At 45.6% G+C, this 20,773-nt stretch overlaps 1 protein-coding gene and 1 long non-coding RNA gene across 4 annotated transcripts in view; one reads left to right on the forward strand and one right to left on the reverse strand.

Moving 5' to 3' along the window:
* The window catches only part of PDE4B (phosphodiesterase 4B), a 257,231-nt gene that overhangs the window by 155,223 nt on the left and 81,235 nt on the right, over positions 1-20,773 (forward strand). The window lies entirely within an intron of this gene.
* On the reverse strand, positions 27-1,431 carry LOC308586852. The gene is made up of 2 exons (XR_014008102.1): positions 1,249-1,431; positions 27-171 (listed from the first exon to the last, which is right to left on the reverse strand). It is a non-coding gene; the product is annotated as an uncharacterized lncRNA (long non-coding RNA).

Genomic DNA, 20,773 nt, shown 5'->3' on the forward strand with positions numbered 1-20,773 from the left:
TAACAGAACACAGCCCACAAGCAGCAGATGAAATATGGATTTATAATCCAATCCATAAAGAAAATCTGAGTATGTGTGCACATGCTTGAATCTAAAAGCATACTTCACGGGGCGTTCCTGATGTGATGTGGTTTAAAGTCTTCATGATCATGATTCCCAGGTGCCAGATTCCTGAAAGTATATATAAAACTGCATCTGTGATGTTAGCAACTGTACCCTCTGATTAATAGGAAGAGGCAACTGAAGGCAATGTCTTAAACAGCAGTCCATCTGCTTCTGCTTATGCTATCAGCACTTTCAAATTTCGTAAAACTATAAGCCACCTCAGGGCCGGATTTAGGTTTGATGAGGCCCTAAGCTATAATGGGGCCCTTTGTCAACAACAAATTGCTGCTGTTTTTTGTGTGGAATATATGATATATGGTAATTTATGGACCTAATGGGTATCTAAAGCCATTTGCACAGGTTGCCATGCAACCAGTCCATGCAGAATGTAGGCACCCTATATATAGAAATGAGCAAGCCAGTGATATTTTAGGGAGCAGGTGGGGCCCATTACTTACACCATAGGCACCTACACAGCACAAAACACTGTTGCTGTATGTAGGTTTTATTTCATTTGTTTTTTATCTTATATTTTGGAAATATACATCCAGGTTTTTTTCCTTTAAATTTTTTGGGGGGCCTCCAAGAGAGTGGGGCCCAAAGCTATAGCTTGTTTAGCTTATACATAAATCAGGCACTGAGCTGCTGGCAAATGCCATGTCTGCCCATAGCCCTGTTGGAAACTTTGTTCAATAGTTCCACTTCCTGAAGGCCGTACTTCTGTATTTCTAGCTCTGGTGATTATCAAAACTGAGCACAGTTCCCTGGCATGCATAATGCTCTGTCTGCAAAACTCTCCTTTCTGCCCTGCCTTTCTGCAACTGGCACACAAAGCACAATGCAGATTAAATGAAGAGTGCCTGACCCAAAACTGATTAACTTGACTCTTTATCAGCCGTCTCCACACTCATTTCCTTAGTTTAGGAAAGTAGTAGAATTAGGAAGGTGGGTGAGCATTCTCATCATAGTTATTCCTCACAAATTAACTTCTTTGTAACTCATCACATGTGGCTATAATTGTAAGATGCGCATGAGAGAGCATATATTTCCCCCTAGTACCAAATCCAATCTGCAGTTGAAAGGCTTTGGAGTAGAAAATGAACCTGGGGTGAGGTTCAGGGACAAACAACATGTTACACTTACCTATATGTACCTTTTATCTTAGCTTTTTTCTTCTTGTCACTGCACTTTGAAGCTGGCGATTTCTGCAAAAAAACTTGGGAGGGGAGAGGAGAAAAAAATGCAACTTAACACTTTGCCTGCTGATCAATTTTTCTTTCAACTGAAAAGAGATACAGATGTCCATATTTTCCCCTCCATGCAAAAAGCCTGGTTGGGAAGAATTATGGTATGAACTGGCCAACAGGGAAGAGGTTTAAACATCCTCTTCCATGCCTCTTTGCCTTGAAATTTAAAGCCTAATGTAATCCTAATGAGTTACTGTTTATCCCTCCCTTTTTAATGCACTTTTCCTGCTTCTGTCTCATTTTCTAGTTCTTGAAAACTCTATGGTTTCCCTTCCCTATTTTCATCTTTCATGTGGTAGGTTGGGCTGAAATCAGGTACCTAGATGGTATTTTCTGCAACACATTAGGTGCAGAGAGGGAATCCCATTCCCTCAATTGGCAAGTGTGAAAACTTTGCAAATAGACTTAAGCATGTCTCTTGCTGTGCAGGAGCTAAATACCAAGCATCCATTAATAATTCACTGTATAGTTAACTTAAGGTACAACAGTATAAACATCTACTCAGAATTAAGTCTCTTTGTTTTTAATGGGTCTTACTCCCAGTAAACTGGTACAGCCTAGGCTTTGGTTTAGAGTTGGCATGGGGGACAGCCAAGTTTTTTGGGCCTTTAACAGCTGTGTCAAAGGCAAAAATTCAACAGGGTAAGGCTTTTCTAGTATGAAAATCCAATTATGGGGGAAATTTCATCTGTTTCTGTTCTGTCTGTCACGCTTTTTAATATGGGGTTTATTTTTATGTCCTCCACTCAACCTCCAAAAGGGAACACACATTTCACAAATGATACGAAGCATATGCAAATTGCATGCATGTGTCCTCTTTTGTGAGGGCCCAATCCACATAGTGTTGACACCTCTGCCAAGGGATTGCCAACGTGCCTTCTAGGCTCCCTAGAGAGAGGACCAGAAAAGGAATGGTGCAGAAATGACCAGTTATTCTTTCCCCATAATGGCATGCCTAGTCTTCACTACCATGCCTGCCTTTGTCCATTACGGTCTGAATGGAAGCGCCCTACCCAGTTCTAGCCTTTTATGCCTTTCAGAAACGTACTTGGCCAGCCTACTCAACCCAATAAGAAGAAAAAAAAAGAAGAGCATGCAGGTTGCCACATTAATAAACAAATCACAGTCCAGGAAGAGTTATACACTCAAAATGTATATGCATGTATTTAACCGTAGCATCAGAACAAGACCAGAAAAGCGCAAAACATGGCTTACACTTACTACAGTTCCGCTGAATGAGATAACCTGCTCCACTACCAGCGAACCACCTATGGCCGCCCTCTCACTGTAGGCTCACCAGGGCTGTCTTACCCATAGGTGCCAGGGGTGCAAGGCACCCAGGCGCCAGGCTCTCAGGGGTGCCAGGCCAAGAGTCCGGGGCCTGAAAGTTGAGCCTGGGAAAGATCCCACCCATCGGTTGGAACGCTGCGGCGGGCTCTTCTGCTGTGGGTGGCTCTGCGCCACAAGTTTGGGGGCGATCGAGCTGGCCGGCTCTGCTCTCCTGTGCACTTGGGACTGGGCAATGGGGGGGGGGGCGCCAGGTGGATCTTTGCACCGTATATGCTTGAGACAGCCCTGAGGCTCACAAGGGAGCTCACTCCCCTCCAGAGGGACCCCCACCCACCCACCTGACCAGGGGCAATCTAAGGCAGGGGGTGGGAAGCTTGGCACTCTCACAGCACTCCAAAGAGGTACAACCCAAAGGAATAATCCCATTTCTCTTTGGAGGCGGCCTACCACTGTGGGGTACCTTGGGGGTTAAATTCCTTCTACCCTGTCAATGGCTGTAGACAGGTTTCAATTTCTTCACTGAAACATGAGGCAGCGTCGGTCTCCACGCCTCCATTGCTGACTCTTTTTAGGCAGTGCAGCATTTGTTGGAAAGAAATCTGTACTAAAGCTGAGAATATTGTAAAATCAATATAAGTTAGAGTAGGCCATAAAGAAATAACCGAAGCGTTCTGGAGGGGAAAATATTTGTCTCTATATATAGGTCTATTGGTTACATTTAATAGTCAAGGGAGACTAGAATAATTGCTATGTATTACTGAACCAGAGAGAGAGAGAGAGAGAGAGAGAGAGAGAGAGAGAAATCAGGTTAGTTTAGATTATGAAAGAGGTGTTACTGCTTCATCTGCTGTACTGGTTTTATAATTCCTCACTGCAGAAAAGAAAGAAAACTTTTAAGGGAAGTAAATTAAAACCTTTTAATGTGATTTCCCAGTTTTTACTACTGGGATTTCCCCCCTTAAAGGATGTTACAGATCAGTAAGCAGATTTCATACTTAATGGCTCTGCAGTTATATATGAAACCTTATGTTTTATTTGGATTATTAATAATCATGCTGGGCAATAATATTTCTAAGATGCTCTGTGCTATTCTAATTGCTGCAATTGCAAGGTTCAGAATGCTGAAACACTGCTGCTTTGGTGTAGAGCCAGGAGCGCCTGATTGATAATATCTGTCTCGGGTGTCACCATGAGAGAAAAGAATAAAGTCTCAGTAGATTCAGTGCAGTGCAGCTGTCTAGCTTAGCTCTAATTTCTCTGGCCCATTGACGTCATTGGGAGGTTTCAAACCAGTCCAAGACGCCTAGTAAACTTGCACATAAATGGAACAAAAATGCACTGATTCTATAATCCACTGCTCAGGAAAAGTTAGGGATTGTCTCTTCTCATTCTAGCTTGTTTCATTTCCCACATTAATTCTTTTCACTTTTAAAAACAAAACATTTAGTTAGCTAGGATGTGGAGAGATGCCTTTTTAAAAGGCAAGTGCAGAATGCAGATGTAGAAAGATGTAAAATGACAGAGCTTTGCTTATCTGCATCTTTCAGCCTTGAAAGATGATGAATTTGTAAATATGTATAAGGATTTAAACAAGTAAGATGCTTCAATTGTAGGAGGGTTTTTAAAAAACGAAAATGCCACCGTTGCCTCCCAACAACCCATTGTGTTCAGTATTAATCTGCTTATGTCATATTTATAGGTTTTTTGGGGTGGGGAGAGGGGGGTAAAAACAAGAAAGAATGATCTAGTTTAACTGTAATTAATTCATTTAAAGCTGTGGAATTTTTTTTTTAAAGAATGAGTAAAATAAGCAGCTGAAATAGATGCTTTTGCTTGCTAAAATACATACTAGGGAATTTTCTCTACGTGAAAGGGATTTTGTTGTTGTTGTTGTTGTTGTTAGCATTATTTGCACTACACTAATATCTTTACAGATTAGATGTAGCTTTTTACTGATTTAAAGTACTGAAATTACCTGCGTTAATTAGTAATGATACAAAAGGCATTAGTGTGTTAGGAGTGTGCATTATTAAAAAGGAGCAACGTTCCCCAAATAAACCATTTAGAGCTTTGCAGGCAGCTGAATGTCTGCACTGAAGGGGGAAAAAGTAATGCAAACGTTAATTCATCTTATATTTCTTAAAGTTTGTAGTTTGTACAGCCAACCTTCCAAGTGTCCCTATTTTCCAGGGACAGTCCCAGATTACAGTTTCTGTTTAGATCCCAGAATGTACCACTTTTCCTGAGGACATCCCAATTTTCATTGAATAAATATTGGAGGGTATGGTAGGATGTCCCTATTTTCATCAGCCATATGTTGGAAGATATGGAGTTATCCGACCTCCAAGCCAACTGAAGGCAGCCCTGTATATGGAAGTTTTTTTAATGTTTAATGTTTTATGGTGTTTTTATATATGTTGGAATCCACCCAGAGTGGCTGGGGCAACCCAGTCAGAAGGGCGGGTATAAATAGTAAAATAATAATAATAATAATAATAATAATAATAATAATAATAATAATAATTATTATTATTATTATTATTATTATTATTATTATGAATAGGACATCCTTTTTCATCGGAGAAATGTTGGAGGGCATGTGTACAGTATGATGAAAAACAACAACATGTTATTGGTTATAGCATAATTTGATTCTGTGAGATAGACAACATCACAGTCTGCATGGGTATGGTATTATGCCTTAAGGTATCGGATTCTTCCCCTGTACATTTTCGCCTCATGCCCTTCTTCCCGTTTTGTGAAGGTTAAGAGAGGCGCTGTAACACCAAGTAAAACTCCTGTGTTGCGCTTCAGAAGGTGTGGACCATCCTCAACTCCTCACATTTGAGTCACGGGAGCACTTTCCCTGGTACCAACACATACTCATGTCATGCAAATGCCTGTGGCTCTTCTGCTCCCTCACACTGCAGTGCCCTTCAGAGGCTTTCTGTTTCCTTCCCATCATTCATGCTCCCAGAATACAGAAACACAGACAGGGCAAACAGCCACTATGGGTGCTGCGCTGTGTCTCCACAAAGGTGCCCATTCTGTTAGGATTGCCATATTTCAAAAAGTAAAAACCAGGATACCCCAAAATTTGTCGAGCTTTTTTTGGGGGGGAGGAAGAGACCAAAAAATGGAGCTTCTTATGAGGAGACCACCAAAACTGATCCAGGACAAAACTCTGCCTTTCAGAATTTTCCCCGGGACGTAAATTCTGCATTTAAAATCCCAGACATTATTGGGGAAATTAAATAGACTTGCATGCTGGAGGACCCTGTAAAGGGGCTTTCTCCTTCAAGTTCTTAACCTTAGTTTTAAAACATGAAATAGGCCAGTCTTACAGCATTTTGTATGAGGCTTGCCCAATCTTGAGGCTTCATTTGGCCTGCCAATTGCATGGGCAGATGTTGCACACCCTTATCTTGATTCATTGCAATTTTTCTACAAAAATAGGTGTCAGAACTCACCATGAACGCCTCCCTCTTTCTCTTAGAATGGCAGTGGCACCCACCTGAGAAGTGTCAGAACTCAACTGAGGGGTTCCAGAACCCATCTGGGAGGTGCTGGAACTGAGTCAGTTCCCCCTGGGGAAAAAAGCCCTTCCGGTTTTGCTCATGCAAATCCCGTAGTCTATGTTGGCAGCTCATTTGGCTAAGTTCCACTCTCTGACCCTGAGATTCCCATAATAGCCGCATACAACATTTTCTGTTGAAAAGTGGATATATCACATTTAAACTGATACCAATATGTACAGTGGTGCCTCGCAAGACGAAATTAATTCGTTCCGCAAGTCTCTTCGTCTTGCGGTTTTTTCGTCTTGCGATGCACGGTTTCCCATAGGAATGCATTGAAAATCAATTAATGCGTTCCTAGGGAAACCGCCTTCAGATCAGGTCCGGGGACAGTCTGTCCCCCGACCTCTTCTGAAGGCTGGGGGGGGGGACAAGGGCTTTTCTTCCCACCCCCAGCATTTTAAAAAACCCCGGGACAGCGAAGGACTTCTCCGCTGTTCGGGCGATCTTAAAATGCTGGCAGGCGGCATTTTAAAATCGCCCGGGACAGCGGAGGACTTCTCCGCTGTCCGGGGCGATGTAAAAGCCCCTGGGAAGGCAGGCAGGGGGGAACAAAGACTTTTGCCCCCCGCCGGCCTTCAGAAGGTGTTCCTGCCCCGCCGCCCGGCTTCGGAGGAGCCTTCCGAAGCCGGGCGGTGGCGGGAGGTGTTCCCGGACCTGTTTTGAAGCAAGGGGCGGAGGGGAGAAGATCGCTTCTCCGCGTTGCCGCCCCTTGCTTCAAAAGGGGTCCGGGGAGAAAGGGGAAGACGCGTGCCTTCCCCTCTGTCCCCGGACCTGTTTTAAAGCAAGGGGCAGCGGGGAGAAGATTGCTTCTCCCCGTTGCCTGCCCCGCAATCTCCGAGGGGCAGAGGGGAAGACGGGCGCCTTCCCCCCTGTCCCCTCTTTTGAAGCAAGGGACGGAGGGGAGAAGATCGCTTCTCCGCGTTGCCGCCCCTTGCTTCAAAAGGGGTCCAGGGAGAAAGGGGAAGACGCGCGCCTTCCCCTCTGTCCCCTCTTTTGAAGCAAGGGGCGGAGGGGAGAAGATCGCTTCTCCGCGTTGCCGCCCCTTGCTTCAAAAGGGGTCCAGGGAGAAAGGGGAAGACGCGCGCCTTCCCCTCTGTCCCCTCTTTTGAAGCAAGGGACGGAGGGGAGAAGATCGCTTCTCCCCGTTGCCGCCCCTTGCTTCAAAAGGGGTCCGGGGAGAAAGGGGAAGACGCGCGCCTTCCCCTCTGTCCCCTCTTTTGAAGCAAGGGGCGGAGGGGAGAAGATCGCTTCTCCGCGTTGCCGCCCCTTGCTTAAAAAAGGGGTACAGGGAGAAAGGGGAAGACGCGCGCCTTCCCCTCTGTCCCCTCTTTTGAAGCAAGGGGCGGAGGGGAGAAGATCGCTTCTCCGCGTTGCCGCCCCTTGCTTCAAAAGAGGTCCGGGAACAGCGGGGAAGATGCCAGCATTTTAAAAAACCTCGGGACAGTGGGGGACTTCTCTGCTGTCCGGGGCGATTTTAAAATGCTGGCAGGCAGCAGCGAAGCCTTCGCTGCCGCCCGCCAGCATTTTAAAATCGCCCCGGACAGCGGAGAAGTCCTCCGCTGTCCCGGGGTTTTTAAAAAACCTCTCCGCCCCCCCCCCCCGCCAGGCTTCGGAGGAGGTCCGAGGACAGTGGGGAAGACGCGCTGCGCTTCCCCGCTGTCCCGGAGATTTCCCTATGGGCTTTCGTCTTGCAAAGCAAGCCCATAGGGAAATTCGTTTTGCGAAGCGCCTCCAAAACGGAAAACCCTTTCGTCTAGCGGGTTTTCCGTCTTGCGAGGCGTTCGTCTTGCGGGGCACCACTGTAGTTCTCATCCCATTTGCTATCTAAATCCCTGTCTCTTACATAAAGCTGGGTCACAGTGTTGTATCCATACAGAATACCTGGTACACAGCCTTAATGTTCCTCTTGTGATTATATATCACAGGAAGTTGCCAGGACTGCTGCAGCACAGCGGGAAAATCACTGGAGTTTGGATTGTGGTTTGTGCAGGTGCAAAGGAAACAAGTGCTCTTATTCTGCTGATAGGACTCTGGTACATGTCTGTGTTGGTGCAGAAATCCTGTGGGATCAAGATGCTTATTGGCTTCCAGAGCCAATAAGTCTCACATGGATTACTACTCTAGACAAGAAACCTTTAATTTTTCACTGAGCAAATATACTTGCAAATACAGCTAAAAGCACTCTCTGAAGAAAGCTGACCCATTTTGCAACAAGCCTGATAGATAATCAAGCAGAGAATGTGAGATGGCCTTCCAAAAGAAATGAAGATGCCTGTGTACCCTAAACTGGAATTTCTGCAGAAATACTTTGTGCATGTTAATTTCACATCTCTCCTTTAAAAATATGATGTAGTTGACGTCAGCCACATAAAGTAGCTCTTTAGGAGTACTGGGCAAAGGAAATAAGCCTGGGGCCGAATGTCAGTTTGATTGTGCTGTCTGGTGGATCTCTGAGCAAAGGTCTATGGCAGCAGGGAAGCTCAGTTTTTTCCAGCAGTTCAAAGGCAATTATCTTCACCTTCAAGGCTACCAACAGTGCATTTTTAGATAACGTTTGGTAACTTAATTTTATGTAGATTATTTTATTTATTTTCACACATTTCTATCCTGTCTTTCTAATAACAGTAACAATAGTACTCAAGTTGGCCAAAAAATACATTTAGAACAACAAAAAACCCATTATAAAATGCAGTATTATTTATGATTTACTTCATCACATTGTAAAATTTAAAATGATAGTTTAAAAGATCAAGATTCGCAAGCAATACATTTAAAAGCCTGCTTAATAAGAAAAGGCTGGGCTGCTTGCCGTCAGTGGCTGGGCAAACATCCTTTGGCTGCATGTGCCAGTCTCTTGCCACCTGTAGAGGAAAGGACCCTGTCTCTCGTGGGTGAAACGTGGAGGAGAAGCAAAGCAATTGGGATTAGGCACACAGGTAAAGTCAGCTCTTGAAATATCCTGGGCTCTTTCCAACTATACTGTTCCACAAGCACTTTTGGCTGTAGAACAGAACTTCATTTCCCCTTTCTTGTGCACCCCCTAAATCTGCTATAGGTTTCCTCCCACCCTTTGGAGCAGGTTTATAGAGGCTCACGAGAGGAGAGGGAGGGCATTTTAGTTGTGTAGCCAAAAGTGCTTGCACAACTGTTCAATTGATTATTGCCAAGAAGTATTCTGATAGTTGTGTTATGGACCAATTAGTGTTTCCAAATCCTCTTCAAATGTAACTCTGCATACAGAAAATCACAATGAATCCAGCTCAAAAGCTTGTATCAAATTTTAGTCCTACTCAAAGTAAACCCATTTAAAACAATGAACTCTGGTCCATTAATTTCAGTTGGTTTACTCTAAGTTGAATAAAATTTGCTTGTGTTAATCTTGTAAGTACGGGCTGTGGGTGGTGCTGTGGGTTAAACCACAGAGCCTAGGGCTTGCCGATCAGAAGGTCGGCGGTTCGAATCCCCGCGACAGGGTGAGCTCCCGTTGCTCGGTCCTGGCTCCTGCCAACCTAGCAGTTCGAAAGCATGTCAAAGTGCAAGTAGATAAATAGGTACCGCTCCGGTGGGAAGGTAAACGACGTTTCCGTGCACTGCTCTGATTCGCCAGAAGCGGCTTAGTCATGCTGGCCACATGACCCGGAAGCTGTACACCGGCTCCCTTGGCCAATAAAGCGAGATGAGCGCTGCAACCCCAGAGTCGGTCACAACTGGACCTAATGGTCAGGGGTCCCTTACCTATCTTGTAAGTCAGATGTGTGGGAACTCGGGGATATTCCTGAATGCCTTTCAGCAAAGGGCTGGAATCAGGCTTGTTCGAAGGTCACTAAAGCTCATCGTGAAGGATCTACTGTCATATCAGGCTTATTGTCAATCTTATACTCATGCCATGGTCTACAGAGATTGACCGTATCATACGTTCAGATTCACACACACCTCTTCACACTCTGGGCTTCCAATACCTCAAGCAATCTCCTAACTACTGGTTTTCTGCTGCCACGATGTAGACCTAATATTTCTGGCTGACTTTGTCACAGCCTTGATAGCTTGGCCAAAATATGAGATGTAGTTTGAATGAACGAGTCTTTATTATTGTAGCAACAGCTGAATATAGCATGTGCATATACGGTTTGTTTTCAAGAACAGTGCTTGGATACAGTGTTTGTGCATTGTAACTAACATGCGCTTAGAACTCTATTCCTAATGTAAGTCCTAACCCTGCCCTATTCCCCTACTCTTCAGCAGCAACACCAGCCACCCTTCCCCTTCTCGCTTCCCTCATGTGTACGCCCTTACCCTCAGCCAATCAGCACAGCACACCCCAACATTCTATCCCTCCCTCCCTTGCACTCGCTCCTTACCTCTGTAAGGCGCATAACATTTTACCAAATATCTCTTAATATACAAACTTGTACAAGTCAGCTACAGTGACAAGCACCACTGGAGCACCCTAAATTGGGAACCTGACTTTTAAAGGATGTGCAGGCCTATCCGAAACGGGCTGAATATTTCCTGGAATGGAACAACTCTCAATTAATAGTACCTCTGTCTCGTCTAGAGCAAGGCTTCCAGCAGTTTATATTCCAAAAGTGGCTCCAGGCACCACTTCAAAACTTCCACCACTTCTCTGAGTGAGATCGTTATTGTCTGAGCCTCAGACAATTCTTTGTTGGCAAATTTGCTATAATTGCTCTCCACTGACTGTAGCTTTTCAATCAAGAGGAAAATTTGTTTGGGTAAAATTTTGCTTCCAAGTTTTACTTAGCTTGCATGTAAAAATTGTGCAGGAAGAAACAAACGGAAATATATCGGATATTCTACTGAAATTCTGAAGATGTGTGGGTTGATTAAAGTAGTTTTCCTGTTTGCTTTAATTTAGCTTGTTTATTAATGATGTGAACGATGAGGAGAAACAGCCTGTTAATTAATACAAGAGATGATGCTAATTTGGGAAGTGTTGAAAAAGGCAATGAGGATGGAGAATTAACATGTGGGCAGCTCCTCTCCAAAGACTGCAAATAGATTATTAGGGGTGGGAGAAGAAAGAACAGGAATATATTCCTTTTCCAAAGCTGCCTCGTGACAGGCAGTAATGTTGAAAAACAATAGAGTAAAAAGTGATAGATTTAATTTCACTTATTTTAGAATGATAGGTCCATTTTTATCTGTAAATACAGACCTTCTAAGTATACTTTATGTTGTAATTAGTCTTTGGAAAACATCAATTTCCCATTGGTTGCAATTGCCCACTATAAAGATTCATAAATTTGCTCTTGAGTAGGAAGGAGGCAAGTAAAGCAGCCAGAGTTTATGGTTATTTGTGTATGAAGTGTAGAGGGACAATGCTGTATCTAAGAGCCAGGAACAGGCAAGGCAGAAACATGGGGGAATAAGACCTAGGCAGAGGGCCTTCTCAGTAGTGGTGCCCTCCCTGTGGAATGCCCTCCCATCAGATGTCAAGGAAACAAACAACTCTCAGACTTTTAGAAGACATCTGAAGGCAGCCTTGTTTAGGGAAGTTTTTAATGTTTGGCGTTTTATAGTGTTCTAATATTCTGTTGGGAGCCACCCAGAGTGGCTGGGAAAACCCAGCCAGATGGGCAGGGTATAAATCAGGAGTCAGCAACCTTTTTCAGCCGTGGGCCAGTCCACTGTCCCTCAGACCATGTGGTGGGCCGGACTGTATTTTGGGGGGGGGGGGAATGAACGAATTCCTATGCCCCACAAATAACCCAGAGATGCATTTTAAATAAAAGGGCACATTCTACTCATGTAAAAACATGCTGATTCCCGGACTGTCTGCAGGCCAGATTGAGAAGGTGATTGGGCCGTATCCGGCCCCCGGGCCTTAGATTGCCTACCCCGGTATAAATACTATCTATCTTTCTATCTATCTGATCATGTCCGTTCCTGTTCCCAGTTTAAGTTTTGAGAATTGCTTGCTTCCAGATGTTTGGTTTTCATATAACTTTATTAGTACTTTATTAGTACAAATATTGCTGTTGGTATCCATCTGCCTTGGTAGACAATGGAGTATCCCTCCAGAGGTGAAGTCAAACTGCTGGAGAATCACAGTGCCTGCTGTGGCTGCAGAGACTGGGAACTGCTGCCTACTGTGTTGTATTAGCAGTACTGAAATGACCTCTCCAAGGCACAAGTCTGGGCAGCGTGTATGGAGGTCCTGGGCTGCCCAGACGGCAGTATCCTCCATCAGCCTCACTGATGTGGTCCAAAGTAAAGCAGGGCAATATGTTTGGCACCAAGAGTTGCTGGAAGGAGGTGCACAAGGCACCATCCAATCATCTTCGGGGCTGCACTCTGGATTTGTGAAGCGTTTACGACTTAGGTTTAACTTCTCCCAAAAATGTCCTGTAAGGCAGTGGATACAGATTGTTCCTCGGGGTTTACTTCTAAAGCCTTTCTAATGAATGAGTCTAGCCACAAGGCAGTAGAGGGATAGGATCAGAGCTTTTTTCTCTCCTAGATGGGCACCTTCCCAGGTTGACAAGCCCCACCTGCCCCTCACTTCCCTTTACAGCATATGCAGAAACCACGTTCTTTAGGGTTGCCATATTTTGAAGAGCAAAAAAGAGAACACATTTGCTGACTTCTACTTTTAACTATGGATTGTTATGACTACTATCATTTTACATAAGCATGAAAAAGAGGACGTGTCCTGGGAAAAGAGGACATATGGCAACCCATTTATTGGCCTTGTCCAATAATAATAATAATAATAATAATAATAATAATAATAATAATAATAATAATAATAATAATGATGATGATGATTTATTTGTACCCCGCCCATCTGGCTGGGTTTCCCCAGCCACTCTGGGTGGCTTCCACAGAAACAAAAAATACACTAAAAACACACATTAAAAACTTCCCTGAACAGGGCTGCCTTAAGATGTCTTCTGAATGTCAGGTAATTGTTGATCGCTTTGACATCTGATGGGAGGGCGTTCCACAGGGTGGGCGCTACTACCGAGAAGGCCCTCTGCCTGGTTCCCTGTAGCTTTGCTTCTCGCAATGAGGGAACCGCCAGAAGGCCCTCGGCGCTGGACCTCAGCATCTGGGCAGAACGATGGGGGTGGAGATGCTCCTTCAGGTATACTGGGCCGAGGCCGTTTAGGGCTTTAAAGGTCAGCACCAATACTTTGAACTGTGCTCGGAAACGTACTAAAAGCCACTGGAGGCTGTCTTCATATGCAGGGGAAGTCCCTAACTCACGAAGGGTTTAAGATCCATCAGCTACCCTAACCTGGTTTAGCTGGCCAGTTGAAGCCATTTCCTGGGGTGTGGGTTCTGTCGCATGCAGACAGCTTCTAGGAGCCACAGGTGGGAGCTGAGTGCAGGGTTGGGACCAAAGGTGTACAAACTGTCCCAGAAGGAGCACAAGGTGTCCCCCACCAGAGGTACTACCCCTCCCCTCACACCCCATACACTCTAGTAGAAACATACATGCATAATTATGTATGCATTATGCTGAATAGTCTGTCCAGCACTCAGGTTGCATTGTCCACTTATTCTCCATCTTCTTCAGTGGTTTCGTATCAAACTAAAAAACATATTGCTTCTGTGGATGATGTGCCTTATATGAAAATCTGTTCCTGTGGAGCTGGCTGGCAATTTTTCTCCGCTAAGAAGTGGTGATAATATAGAAATGTAAGGAAAGCTACTGCTGTAGTTCAATGCTGTGGCAAAATGTTTTATGGAGCTGTGGAAAGAAAACTGTGTCCAAAGTGCACTCTTCATACAATACAGAATTGTGTAGCTCAGGAAATGTGATTTTCCCAACACCAATACTCAATATAAAACATGGCATTTTTCTAGTTCAGAAGTTGGGTGTTCTTTCTGAAGATTTACTGCTAATGTCTACAAAAGTTAGTGAAAATTTTAGTCTGACACAAATTTCTGGGCAGTATCTGTCACCTAGCTGTTTCTGGACTCGCTGTATTCCCTGTTCTGTGACAGAATCATTTCCACACACACACACACACACACACACACACACACACACACAAAGATTAATACATATCCAAGTAAGACATTTTTAGATAAAATATTTCTTTTGACAGTTGCATGACATGTCCCTGTGGAGCCTGCTTTCTCAGATAATAGACAAGAGAACACAAATATTGGAAATGCCCCTCAAATGTTGGCTAGGTCTATGTTGGCTTTAAAATTATTAATCTATACTCATGAAGAGAAAATACTAAAGCTGGAACTATACATTTTAGCTGGGTACAATTTAAGGGGGGAAATCAGTGAGTTAGAAGGAAGCTTCTGCAAGGGTAAACCGTGTCTCACCAATTGTTTATAGCGTTTTCTGAGAGCATCAGGAAGCATACTGGCTGACGACTCTTCCATAAGCTTAGCAATCATGGAATAAGAAGTGAGCTCCTCTTGTAGATCAGTAATGATTAAGAAACAGGAAGCAGAGTAGGAATAAATGGATAGTTCTGCCATTGGAGAGATATGGGAAGTGGAGCCACACAAGTATCAGAAAGGAGAGTTGTAGTACTTTTTATAAATGATCTATAATTAGGGGTGAGCAGTAAAGTAGCTAGGTTTGCTTTTGATTATTAAGATTATTAAGGGTGGATTGCAAAGAGGTCCCAAAAGGTCTCTCCAAACTGAGTGAATGGGCAGTAAAATGGGAAATGCAATTCAGCTTAAGGAAGTATAAAGTGATGCACACAAATGTGCTCCTGATGTCTGAACTGGCAGTGGCTGAGCAGGAGCACAGAGGTGTGCATGCATAGCCAAGATGTTGAAGATGTTGATCAGTGAAAAAGGTGAATGTCGTGCCAGAGATCACAGGGAAAGAGACTGACAGTTTTATTTTCAATGTCATAATGCCACTGTACAAATCTATATTGCCTTGCCTCAAAAGGGATATCGTAGATCTGGAAAAGGTTCAAAAAGGGCAGTCAAAAATGATCAAGGGGGTGAAGCAGCTCCCCTGTGAGGAAAGATTGCAACATATATGTATTCTATTGTTCTGTAAGGTGCTTTGAGACATGCAGTGAAAAGAAACTACTTAAATTAAAAAACACTATGCAGATACTAATGTTTTGAAACAGTTAACGAGTGACTTAATTCAATCCTTTAAACCATGTTACGTGCTTAATAGAAACATTTAAAAATAGCCCTTCTGTCTTTTAAAACAGGGTCCTTCCTGTCAATTCACAAAAAAAATGAGTTTGCTGAAAAGTCCAGCATAGTTAATTTCTTATTTGGTTCAAAAAGAAGCATGACTATTCTGGGATATAATGCCAGTAGCAGTGTTGAGTCATCGACTGCAGCAGAGGTAATGATAAGAGAATCTATTTATTACTCTTCTCTTCCAAGCACCGTGTGGTTAGCTCATCAAGAAATTGTTATTATTCCTTCTGGATGATTTTTATTTATTAGTTTGTAATTATGAAAATATTATCAGAGCATGGTTATATCTAGAAATTAAGTCTTCACAGTTAAATGGAGAACTGCAAGATTAAATCTTACTGCTTTTTTTTAAAAAAGTAATAATGTAGCTTCCTTGATATTGATACATAATTCCTCGTCTTCAGACTCTCCAGCATGTGATACTCTATTTAAATTCCCTTCATTGGAGTGTATAAGCCACTACCTGGGTTAAGACTCACGGGAGAAATAGCTCCCCCATGAAAAACAACAACACCCTGCAGTATATTGCAAGAAGTCAGTATTGTGAATCCCCTATCTGAAAACTAATAAAAGAAACATATCATTTTCAGTTCCAGGTCTCCCAATATCTTCCCCCCCCCCCACTAGATTTTGAAGCAAGTCAGAGGTATGACCCTTGCTGCTTTCTTTCTTCCACATGGTAGAATACAGGAGAATAACCTCCCTAACTGGAGCTACAGAACTGATTGCATTCCGCCCGCCCCCCGCAGCTGAGGACATAAGAGTCCTTCTGGATCAGACCAAAGGCCTATCCCATCCATCATCCTGCTCTCTCAGTGACCATCCAGGGCCTCGTTCAGCAGCTTTCAGGAGTTAGCTGCCTTGGAACCAAACTCAACATTCAGAAAAACCAAGTGGTACAGTCCCCTTGGGAAAACAGGGTTTCTTCTTTTGTGAGAATGGCCATGATGGTATGGAGACCCCACTTAGGGTGTCATACCTGGGTGCCCCTCAAACCTAGCAGTGCTCCTGACATTCAGTTTGGGCATAATGGTAAACCATGGCACCGAATTAGGTGAATGAGCTTTGGTGTCAGGGACTGGGCAGAGGAGGAATGGTGGAGACCGCCTCCCCATCCTCACCCTTCCAGGGAGGAGGAAGAAGAAGACAGTATAGATTTACAACAGGGGTTTGAGGGAGGTTGCAGCTCAGAGGCAGATGAGGGGAAAAGCTGGGAAATCATGGGAGATCCAGAGCAACACCTGACTGACACGTCATTTGAAAGCATTCCAGACCCTCCAGCTCCCAGAACCCAGTGAGCCTTAAAAGTAGGAGAACAAAGAGCTCAAAGACAGAGGGCACTTAGCATCACCCATAGAGGAGGTGATGAGGATGACAAATGAGGAAGTGGGAGAGACGGGGGTGGAGATTCACTCAGGCCAACGCCACTATCCAAGAGGCTGGGTTCTATAGCCCAGTGTTTCCCAACCACTGTTCCGCGGCACACTAGTGTGCCGCGAGATGTTGCCTGGTGTGCCGCGGGAAAAATTAAAAAATTCGATATTTTTTTTTAAAGTCAAATTTTCGATTGGGGCGCCGTCACTAGATGACCCCTGGGGTTCCCTCCCTCCCGCTCTGCGCCTCCCTCCTCCTCCTCCTCCGGGGAGGCCCTTCCTGGCTCTCGGCCAAGGCTTGGCGGCTGCCACTCACTCACTCGCTCGCCCACCCGTCCCTCCATCCCTGCACCCGGCCTCTCCCCCTCCGTCCCTGGCGCGGGGGCTGCCGGGATCCGTAGTCCCCTCGCCCTTGGGCTCCGCGCCCACGCGGGGTGCGCGAACTACGTTTCCCAGCGTGGCCTGGCGGGCCGGCCGTTTTGTTTGAAGCGCTCTTCTCCCGGCCATGGAATGAGCGCGGCGGCGGCGGCCGGGCGGGCAGGGGCTCTTCCGCGCAGACCCTGCGCAGCCTGCCTGCGCCCCCGCGGAGATCGGGCGGCAGGATGGAGCCCGGGGATCCCCGCGGAGGCGGAGCGGCGGAGGCTGCCCCCCAGGTAGGGCTGCGTCGGGGGTTTTATTTTTGCAATGCTGCATCCGCGCTGGAGGGGACGCATCGGACCGCGGGGAGACCCCTTGGCGGGCGTGCAAGGCAATGCATGCATGCAGGCGTTGCATGGAGTGCAGTGCAATGCAATGGCAACGCGGCGCCCTGCATGCATGCATGCAACTTCCACCGGCGCTCCGGACTTGGCAGGTGAGGGGGGTCCCCAGTGGGCGGAAGAGAGCCGGGAGGGCGAAGGGGAGCCGGGGGGGAGCAGCGCTGCTCCCCGAGCCGAGCCCGGGGGGAAACTTCGGCGTCGTTGCGCCGGGTGTTGGAAGCGGAGGCTGGCGGGGGCCCCTCACCTGCAAAACCTGGTCGCCTCTCATATATTTCGTGCATTGCACTCATCGCCCGCTTTCTCCTCCAAGGAGCTCCCGGGGGCGCGCGTGGTTCTCCCCGTGTTATCCTCGCAACAACAGCCCTGCGAGCTGGGTCAGGCGAGTGGCCCAAGGGAGCACCCAGGGATTGTCTTGGCCAGGTGGGGTGATTTGAACCCTGCTCTCTGCCCGGTCTTCGTCCTCATTTAGCCCCCACATGTGCATGACTGTGCATGACTGAGGTTTTCCTCCCTCGTCTTGGCTATGGTGTGAGTCTGTGCTGTTAATTAATGGGGTTCTGCCTTCGGAGAAGATGAGCCAGCCCTCAAGGAGGTGATTATGTAATTTGCTAGCAATTCATGTCCCTCCCGGCGTGACGCTGCGCGCTGACGTCACGGGGCTGTAATGGTGGTGTGCCTCGAGATTTTTTTCATGAAACAAGTGTGCCTTTGCCCAAAAAAGGTTGGGAAACACTGCTATAGCCCCTCTCTTTAAAGACTGAACTCAAAAAGGACTGTAAGAAACTTTTTCTTGTCTTTATACTTTCCTGGGCAACCAGTTGGGAGCCGCTGGTAGCACCCTGACACTTGGGCTCATGCTGTCGTCCCTTTCCTCCAGCAAGGCTGCAAGGAGGAGATCGGAAGCACCTGCTTCGTATTTTTTAGTGATCTAGAGTTTGTCACTAGATCTGAGAAGGACAAACTCCAGTCAGTTGAAACCTAATAGTTTCGTGAAGCTGAGGCTCCAATACTTTGGCCAGTGTGGTGTAGTGGTTAACAGCGGTAGTCTTGCAATCTGGGGAACCGGGTCCACGTCTCTGCTCCTCCACATGCAGCTGCTGGGTGACCTTGGGCCACACACACGTCTCTGAAGTCTATCAGCCCCACTCACCTCACAGAGTGTTTGTTGTGGGGGAGGAAGGGAAAGGAGAATGTTAGCCGCTTTGAGACTCCTTAGGGTAGTGATAAAGCAGGATATCAAATCCAAACTCCTCCTCCTCCTCCTCCTCCTCCTCTTCTTCTTCTTCTCATGAGAAGAGAAGACTCCCTGGAAAAGACCCTGATGTTGGGAAAGATTGAGGGCACAAGGAGAAGGAGACGACAGAGGATGAGATGATTGGACAGTGTTCTCGAAGCTACCAACATGAGTCTGACCAAGCTGCGGGAGGCAGTGGAAGACAGGAGTGCCTGGCGTGCTCTGGTCCATGGGGTCACGAAGAGTCGGAAACGACTAAACAACAATAGTTTATACTTCTGCTCTCCTCTCAGCCTGGCCAGACGGGGCTGGCACCAGGTTTGAGGGGGCCCTGGGCAAAGTGCCCTCTCTAGTGGGTTACCCAAATACATGTGGCTCAGTGGTAGCACATCGGCTTCCTGACCTCTCCAGGTAGCGTTGGGAATTTCCCCTGTCTGAAACCCCGAAGAACCACTGCTATTTTGTGTAGAAAATACCGAGCTGGGTACTAAACTGGTGTGACTTAATGTAAAGCAGCCGCCTACATTCCTTCCCTAACATTAACACATACCCGCATGTTGCATGCTTACAAGGGAGTGAAGGTGACAGACAGCAGTGGGCAGCAGAGTGGACAGCTCCAGCTGAAAGCTACACGGCTCCAGCTTGCTTGGCACTACTTCAGCCTGAATATGTGAAGAGAAGCACTGATCAAAGCAGCTGAAGCCACTGCTGCCGTCCTCATTACATCTGGTGTCTGTGGGCTCTCCCCCCAACATAGTACATGTTAGTACTTCTAGTCATAGTGCCAGGCCATAATTATGTTTGTGTTTTTCTTTTATTAAAAGGAGGCCAGCATCAGCTGCAGTGAGCTCTCTGGGCTCATGGGCTCCTCCAGAATTCGCCTCGCCATGCCAGGTGCTGACACCAGGCCTGGCACGAAACATCAGGGGATGAGAGGGAAGGGAGTGCTCACTCCTGCTTAACCACGGCTTGATGTTGCCTCTGAACTGAGCCATCATCATAATAATCTGTATAGTAAGAAGTAGGATCAATATCCAAATAAGGGAATAATATTTATATGTGGAGCGGCATACGGTTTATTTCCTGGTTTCACAGCTGCATTTTTTCAACACTGCACAGAGAAGCTGCTATGCTGCTTTAAATGTGGTTTAAAACTCTCTTCTGCCGTGGGAAGAGCTGTAGTAAAGACACAACGCTATAGATACATACACACATTTTGTTCCTTACGTTTGCACCCCATCTTTGGGTCCCTATCTAAGCCTTTCTGCCTTGGCTTGCCATATTTAGATTATAACTTGCTCCAAAGCCCAGATTTTGCTGAAGTAGAGAAACTTGAGGCCCAAATTTGTCTTCTGTAGTTAAGTGCAGTAGTAGCCCCTAAGCTCTCCATAGAAGTTAAAACGTGATTAAGCTCTGCAAGCGCACAGCCTGTCTAGTCCATGTTGCTTTCTTCCCCGAAAGGCTGAACTTCAGCGGGTAACTTTGAATTCCTGTTTTTAATATATATATATAATTCCCAAGGGGAGACGTTTTTGAAAGGCCAGTCTGGCACATGCCGTAGTTACACAAAGTAGCACTCAGCTGGTTGGGGCTAATGCTTCTCTATCACAATGCACCGCCAGCAGATAATGGCATGCAGTTATCCTTTCCTGGAGTTGTCATTTTGAAGTATTATTCGGAGCTACCTAGAGTGCTCTGCTCTAGCCTTTCGCACTTCATTATTTATAAAAATTCACCCTTTTGTTACATATAATGCAGAAAATGAATAAAAAAAAATTATTGGGAGAGCAACTTTTATGATTGTGTGAAATAGTTTTGTGCGCAAAAGGCTATGCCTTTATATGCTTGTCATAAATTTTTGAAAGATTAACTGGATTTTGGTGTATTTAGACAGTACATTTTTCCTGGGAAGGAAGTGGCTGTTTCTTTTATTGCTTGCTCCGTCACTGTTGTTATCTCAGTTGAGCAATCTTTTGCTGCAATCTTGCAGCCTACTTCAGTGAGACTGAAGTGCCTAACA

The sequence above is a fragment of the Podarcis bocagei genome, assembly GCF_964188305.1.
Source record: "Podarcis bocagei genome assembly, chromosome: 5".
Taxonomy (NCBI): domain Eukaryota; kingdom Metazoa; phylum Chordata; class Lepidosauria; order Squamata; family Lacertidae; genus Podarcis; species Podarcis bocagei.